The sequence below is a fragment of the Muntiacus reevesi genome, chromosome 9 (assembly GCF_963930625.1).
Source record: "Muntiacus reevesi chromosome 9, mMunRee1.1, whole genome shotgun sequence".
NCBI classification, from domain to species: Eukaryota; Metazoa; Chordata; class Mammalia; order Artiodactyla; family Cervidae; genus Muntiacus; species Muntiacus reevesi.
Window position 1 is genome coordinate 5,551,571 of NC_089257.1, and position 8,222 is coordinate 5,559,792.

Below are 8,222 nucleotides of genomic sequence, written 5' to 3' on the forward strand. Positions count from 1 at the left end.
ACTGTTGCTTTTTGGTTATGCACCTGCAGTAGCTCAGTTCCGGCTGGCTTCTCACATCACCCACTCTTCATTCGCCTTCCGTGGTGTCTTCCACATGATCCCTGACACTGGGATTACCTTCGTAGTCACTCTCTGTTATGACACTCTCATCAGAGCTCCCTCTCAGGGAAATATTTTCTGTTTGTAATCATAAACCCTTAGAAGCCACTGTTTACTAATAAGTAACATGACTGGGTACAAATCAACATTTTTGAAACAATCTAGGTGTTGGGAATAAATTTTTTTTCCCCCAGAATTGAAGCCCAGAAGACACAGGCTGTGTCTTTCCACACTATCTCAGTTGGAGAATTCATGTTATTTTATCCCATACAAAGTTTTGGTATTTTCTCTTACAACTGCATTCACACTAGAAATTTTAAACTGAGAACATAAAACCTCTATTATCAGTGGTTCTAATTTTTTTTTTTTATTCTAGGAATAATAATACAGCATCTATCTCTTAGGTCTCCCCGGTGCCTGGGGAAGAATCAATAACATAAGATTAAAATAGTATTTATCATCTGGGCAATTGCACGTGCAGGACCCTAAATATCAATTAAGAATATAATATAGGAGGATATAAGAAAAACACGTTCAGGAAACTGTGCTGAAGGCTCAGTGTTAATAGAAAGAGCCTCACAGTAGAGAGATCTTGGCAGCGTTTGAACTGGGTGTGTGTCAGGTTTAGATGGTCTCCAGGTACGCTGCTCAGCACCTTATTCAATTTTAAGAAATAAAACGTGTGCTGCACACTCTAGTCCATGGAGAGGCTGAAGAGAAAGTATTCTGGATGGAGTGAGAGCTACCTGGGAAAAATAAGTGGTAGAGTGCCAAATGGTGCTTTTAATTGGAAATGTGACGTGACTGGTCAAAGAGATTTCATGGGGTAGAGAAACTTTATTAAAGAGCCCTTTATTTTGGAAAGAACGGAATATTTTAAAGCTAAGTTGAATGTTTGATTATACTGTGGTTTCACGTAAACTAACAATTATTTACATCTTCTACAGTGAGATAAAATCAGCATCATCTTATATAAGAATGGTAAATATGAACTATTTTATATTCTTGTAAGCTATAGTTTATAACTTTTATTTTAAAATCTAATACTAATATATAATAGCAAGAGTAATATGTTAAAGGAACTTCCATGTATTTCTGACTAGGTCAAATATAGTTTACAGTTAAAATATTCAATAATAATATTAAATTATTTGAAATGCTAAAGACTTGAAAAACTGATATATTTTATATAACGTGGGGAGATAAACTTGGTTTTGAGCCAGTATATTTTAATGGGCATTTTTAAGTTAATTAGATCCCTGATGATATTTTAAGAAGAGATTTAATATAAAACCAAGATTGATGCTGAAGCCGAAGCTCCAATACTTTGGTCACCGATGTGAAGAATCAACTTATTAGAAAAGACCCTGATGCTGGGAAAGACTGAAGGCAGGAGGAGAAGGGGAGCACAGAGGATGAGAGGGTTGGATGGCATCACCGACTCAATCGACTGAGTTTGAGTTAACTCTGGGAGTTGGTGATGAACAGGGAAGCCTGGTGTGCTGCAGTCCATGGAGTTCCAAAGAGTTGGACACGACTGAGCGACTGAGCTGAAACGAATATAAAACAATCTAGTTCATGCAATTGCAAGTTCTGGGGAATTCAAGGAGCATCTATTTTAAGAAAAAAAAATGCTTTTAAATTAAAATAATGAAGTAATTTTGAGTTCTACACTGATTTTAAATTACTTACATGATTTAGCTTGTAAATTAATATTACATATACAGACCTAACTGAAGTAGATAGGTTAGAGATGGTGATATGACCAATGACAAACTGATATGGAATATTATCATACATCTTCTTAATAATTTGAATTTTTCAAAGTAATGGAGACTTGAGTTCAAAGATGGCAGTAGTAAAGCATTAATATTTATTTCCCTTAATAATAAACACTTAAACATTTACAAGAAAGAGGTATAGTATAGATAATTTAGAGACAGCACACAGTAGTTATTTTTTCTAAATTGCTCACTGTTGAGAATAACATGCAAAAATTTCATCTTACGATGAATCTTGTTCATGGCATATGCTGAAAATTTAACTATCACAATGCTGGACTTGTACAATTAGAAATTATAATTTATTTAGCACTGAAGAACAAGAAATGTTGGGGATGAAGGAGTAAAAGCAATTGCTAAATCTTCTTTTTCTATAGAGAAAACACAAAAAAGTGAAAAAAAAAACAAAAAAAGAACAGCAATGAAAAAATAAAAACAAGAAGAAATATACTAGAGTAAAGTCTAACTAAATTGAAGGAATTTCTTCTCTTGCTCTTTGCTGATGTTCAGCATCTCCAGTGGCTTCTATTTGGGTTGCTTTTAGTTAGGTATATCATTATCTTGATGGGCAATAGAACCATAATTCTAATAACCTACTTTGGTCTTGACCCCTACATTTCTATGTATTCTTTCTCTGGCAATTCTTTCCTTTTGGAAATAGCTATGGATCTGTTACCCTTCTCACATGCTCATGAATCCTGGAAGTCAAAGAGAATACTTTTTTTTTTTTTTCTTAGTTTAATCATGTAAACCTTAGAGCCCTAGTTTCTTCATCTATAATATCAATATAACCTGATGTTAACACAATTCAATAATCTGCTATTGCAAGTAGCTTGCTAACACAAGAGTAGCACAACGGAATTTGTGTTTTCCAATTTCCTAGATATTATTTAAAGCTGCAGCTTACTAATCACCTTTCTTATAAAATTCTTATATTTTCTAAGTATATCTCAACACAGGAGAACTTTGAGTATCTGTAGGTCTCACTAGTTACTCACTAAACTTTATTTGCTCACCTACCTACTAGCTAAAATATATATTCTCTGCTTTTGATATTGTTGACAACTGTGTATTAGCCATATTTTAAATAATTTATAGTTTTCAGGTTTAATTTTCATGTGCTGCATCTTATATATATATTATTAGCATGATAATTTTTAAATGAAAGTGGCCTCTGGCACATCATAAGAGATTTTAGAATAGATTTACCAGGCAGAGTTTCAGAAATTATATCATCAATGTAATTCCTTCAAGTTTGTCACTATTAATTAAATAACTGATAAGTCAAGGACACTGTCAAACATAAGCTGCATCCCTGTAAAAGAAAAATAAATGTTCCTGCTTTATAATTCCTGATGGCTATGTTGTTTATTTAAGTAGATAAAGGCAGTCAGAATGGTCTTAAATAAAGTGCACACACAAGAAGTAAGAGCTATCATTGAAGAATATGAAAGGAAAGGCATGCTTCATTCTTGAAAAAGTTCTGATGGAAGAGTTGGGAAATTCCTGAAAAATGCATTACAGAATTTGGTGGTGCCCTACCACTGAGAAAGTGGGAATCAAATATTTCTGCTTCAGAATTTTTCTTCCTTAATAAAAGTAAAATGGATAGATTTTGCTCTGCACACAAACAGATTCAAAATGAAAGTGCATAATTCTTAAACATATCACTTTTATTTAAAGTTAAACCTTGAATTGCAACTTATGCTTTTATATTTAGAATTTAGCATACATATTCTCCATTAAGCTTCAGTTATGTTTAGTCTAGGATATAAAATACTAGAGAAAATATAAATCTTATGCAATATTAATGATTCCCCTAAGTCCCTTTAATTTATAAAATTACAAAGCAAAAAAAGATAAATGTCTAACTGTACTATCTTCACAGATGGAACCTGAAAAATATCTAGTGAATGTGAATCTCACTTCAATGATGGAACTTGTTCTTTTGGGATTTTCTGACATTCCCAATCTCCAAATGTTTCTTTTTGTGATGTTTCTGTTTATCTATGTGATAACTCTGATGGGAAATGGCATCATTATTCTCCTAACCAGGACAGACCAGACTCTCCAGACTCCCATGTACTTTTTCCTCGGTAATTTTTCCTTCTCGGAAATCTGTTATGTGTCTGCCACTCTTCCTAGAATGCTCATAAACCTTTGGACTCAGAAAAGACATATTTCTTTGCTTGCTTGTGCAACACAGATGAGTTTTCTCCTTATATTTGCAAACGTAGAGAGCCTGCTTCTGACAGCGATGGCCTCTGACCGATACGTGGCCATCTGTAGCCCCTGCACTATCCTCTGGTCATGAGCCACAGGTCTGTGTCCAGCTGGGGGCTGCCTGCTGGGTCACTGGAGTTCCAGCTGAGATAGGGCAGATGTGCCAGGTTTTCTCTCTGTCCTTTTGTAGATCCAACCAAATCAGTCACTACTTCTGTGACATCCTCCCAGTACTGAAGCTGGCCTGCGGGAACACGTTTCTGAGTGAGATGCAGGTCTTCACGGTTGCTGTGCTTTTTGCTGAGGCCCCTTTTCTGCTGATTCTTGCCTCCTACTTTAGAATCACCTCCAGCATCCTGAAGTTGCCATCGGCAACAGAAGGGCAAAGGCGTTCTCCACCTGCTCATCTCAGGTCCTGGCGGTGACTTTATTCTTCGGCTCTGCGATTGTTACATATTTACGAACTAAATCCAAAAATTCTTCCAGAACAGACAAATTTCTCTCACTTTTCTATACTGTTATTGCCCCGATGTTTAACCCCCTGATATACACTCTGAGAAATAAGGATGTCTTAACAGCCTTGAGAAAACTGCTCCCTTAATGTAAAGCATTAGCTGCTTGATTTAAATTCATTTTCTGTTTCTCTATTTAATTTTGTCAGTGTATAATCAGAAATAGTTTGCTTTTTCCATATGATTGATATATTTATTATATTTATTCATTCCTGGCCTTATTGTTTTATGCTGGATTTTCTAATATCAGGATTATATTAGGGTGCCTTGCTGTTAAGAAACTATATATTTAGGCAATCTTATATTCAGTCCACAAATTTACTGGTGATTTACAATTTTATGAGAAAATATAGTATTACTTACCTACCTTTTCCCCTAAAACCATAGATATTTTTGTACTTTCCTGTTCATGTAACTATCATGCACTTTTTTTTTCCTTTTCATAATATTTTTAGTTAATACAGATGGTAAAAGTTTGGAGAACAATCGTTAAATATCTATGTGCTTTTGACTTTACACATTTTACCTTTCAGCAACTTTGATTTGATCCAACTGTAAAGATTAAAAATAAAATTCTGCATAATGACCCTTAAAATTTTGTAGTGTGGCAATATATTTTTGCTCTCTGCTTCTATCTGAATTCTTCTTTGTAGATATGCTTTTTTTATGTAGCCAAATCATGCCACTAGCGTCTTGATAATTTGTTACCTTAATTTTTACTAATGCAAAAAATATGAATGCATGTTTGCTGTTCAGAGATATAAGATGTATGGGATTCAATCATTTCTCACCCATATAGTGTTATCCATTCTCTAAGATCTCTTGCTTTTTTTTTTTAAATTCTTTTGGTGAAGTATATAACTGAAATTAAAATAAAAATACTTGGGATATTTAGTACATTATTTCCCCAAGTTTTCCTGGTTGTAAAGGATGATACTTGATAAGACAGAATCACTATATTAAACTAAAAAAAAATTACTATTAGAAAGATCTTGTATTTGTTCAGATGGAAAGAGTTGAACTACAGACAGTACACTGGATCATTTTCAGTCAAACTGATTGGGAAATTATGCAATCTGAGGAAGGTTTTTTCTTTTATATTCTTTTTAAATCTGTCTTTCTCTTATTATACTGTGTGTTTAAATTATTTTTCATAAGACCATAATTCATCTACCAGCTAGTTCTCTTCTTTGAGCAAAATCATGTTATCAAAAAAGACATCTAAAAAGCACACAAAAATTATAGCAATCATTTCAGAGGAGATAATGTGCAGATGACAGTAACAGATGACACCGTGGCTACTGCAAATTACCCATTGAAAGGACTGAAGTAAAATATTAAACATGGCTTCAAGGCTTCATTTTGAAGTCCTTTGTTTCAATATTCTGTTGCTGCACAGCAAATTATATCCAAAATTTATGGTTTAGAATAATATCATTTGATTGTATTACATGCATTGTCCAGTATTGAGGCAGGGGTCAGCTGCATGGTTGTCCTCCTCCATAAGCATTGACTGTCATCACTAAAGAGAATTCATATGGTGACTGATTGGTTTTCATGTCTAAAACAGCTTCACATAATTATATTGTGTAGTTACAATGATGTATTACAGAGAAGAAAAATCCAGTTTTCACTTAAATTTCATAATCTAGGGGAACAAACTGTTACTAGATAAATAATAACTTAGCATTAAAGCATAAAATAAATCATACAGTAAAATGATCCACATTGAACTTGTAATAATAGAATGGTGTTTAACTTAAGTTTAGGAAATAAGAAGTTAAAGAATGCTTTCAGTAAAGGATGACACTAAAGTTATTTTTTTTTTTTTTTTAATCTCAGCAATAGGGTTAACAAAACAATTAAATTAAAAAATGTTGAAACATGTCTTTCTGTAATTTGAACCAAGGAAAGGGATTTTTCTCTTACAGTATTTTTTTTTTTCCTCAACATTTTACTAGAGATACCAGCCTATACAGTGGGGGAAAAAAAACAAAAGAGAGAGAGAGAGAGAAAGAATAAAATGCATATGTGAACACTGTAAAGTGTTAGTCACTCAGTCATGTCTGACTCTCTGCAACCCAGTGGACTGTATCCTGACAGGTTCCTCTGTCCATGGAATTCTCCAGGCAAGAGCACTGGAGTGGGCTGCCATTTCCTTCTCCAGGAGGTCTTCCCAGCCAGGTATCAAGCCTGGTTCTCCCACATGGGCTCCCCTTCCACGGAATTCTCCAGGCAAGAATACTGGAGTGGATAGCCATTTCCTTCTCCAGGGGGGTCTTCCCAAGCCAGGGATCAAGCCTGCTTCTCCCACACGGGCTCCCCTTCCACGGAATTCTCCAGGCAAGAGCACTGGAGTGGGCTGCCAAGCCCCCCTCCAGGGGACCCTCCTGACCTAGGGATGGAAGCCGCATCTCTCTGTCTCCTACGTTGGCAGGCAGGTTCGTTACCACTAGCGCCGCCTGTGAAGCCGTTATTTCCACATCGAAAAGCAAAATAAGCAGACATGAAAATACTATTTAAATAGGAACAAAAATATGAACATTTAAAAAGCAATGGAAATGAAAACCCTGCAGGAAGTTTATTTAGTAAACTAGAAAATAATTTGAGAGAAATTTAAGATAAGGAACTAAATGGACTAAATGGAGAGTTGGTGATGGACAGGGAAGCCTGGCGCGCTGCGGTTCACGGGGTCGCAGAGTCGGACACGACTGACTGAACTGAACTGAACTGAATAGAAATTTTAAAAAACTCACATCACAGGAAAAAAATCCATAACTTTGGGTGGTGATGGATATTAACAAGACATTGTGATGATTATTTAAAATATATTTATGTTGTACAGCAGAATTTAATATAATGCTGTAAGTCAAGTATATCTCAACTAATCACTGATTGAATTTTAAAGGTCATGCTTTATGTTATGCAAATTATGCCTCAATACTATTGCTAATTTAAACATCAAAGCCTAATGAAAATAATAATGACATTGTATTGTTAGGTTCAAATATATCTCCAAAACTAATTAATATGCATAAATATGTACCATAAACACTTATTCCGTTATGTGTCACTTTAAGTCTTCAGTCTAAGGGTATACATGTTGCAGCATGCTCTAACACCCTTTTTTTAGTGACCAAAAGTGAGGACTGCAGCAGAGTCTGGCTTTATGCTTTTCAAATACATCTGTTTTACTGACATACAATGAATATCATTCCCTAAACCTTCTCAGAACTACATTGGACCAGGTGATTAGTTTCTACAATGACATATGGGTAGAAGTGATGTGTTTATTATGTATAGAGTCTCTGAATAGTGTATTTGTTTCCTTATGTTTTGTCTGTCTGGCATCTCAGGTTTCTGCAAGCTGAAGATCCAGTAGGAAACTACAAAGAAAAAGTAGGAATAACGGGACCCTTGGGTGAAAGCAAGCAGAGATTCTTCATCACTGACTGCAAACTTGTGCTGTAATTGATTGTAAGATGTTTCTTTATTTTGTTACACTGATATGTTTGAGGTACTGTCTCAGATTGTAGATTTGATTTCGAGTGATGGTGATACTGAATTGAACAGAGAAATATTCAATTCACTATCCTAACAATAGAAT

General features: G+C 34.8%; 1 pseudogene; it reads left to right on the plus strand.

Moving 5' to 3' along the window:
* Positions 1–3,813: 3,813 nt before the first annotated feature.
* LOC136175387 (olfactory receptor 10AG1-like) lies at positions 3,814–4,704 on the plus strand (annotated as a pseudogene).
* Positions 4,705–8,222: the final 3,518 nt, after the last annotated feature.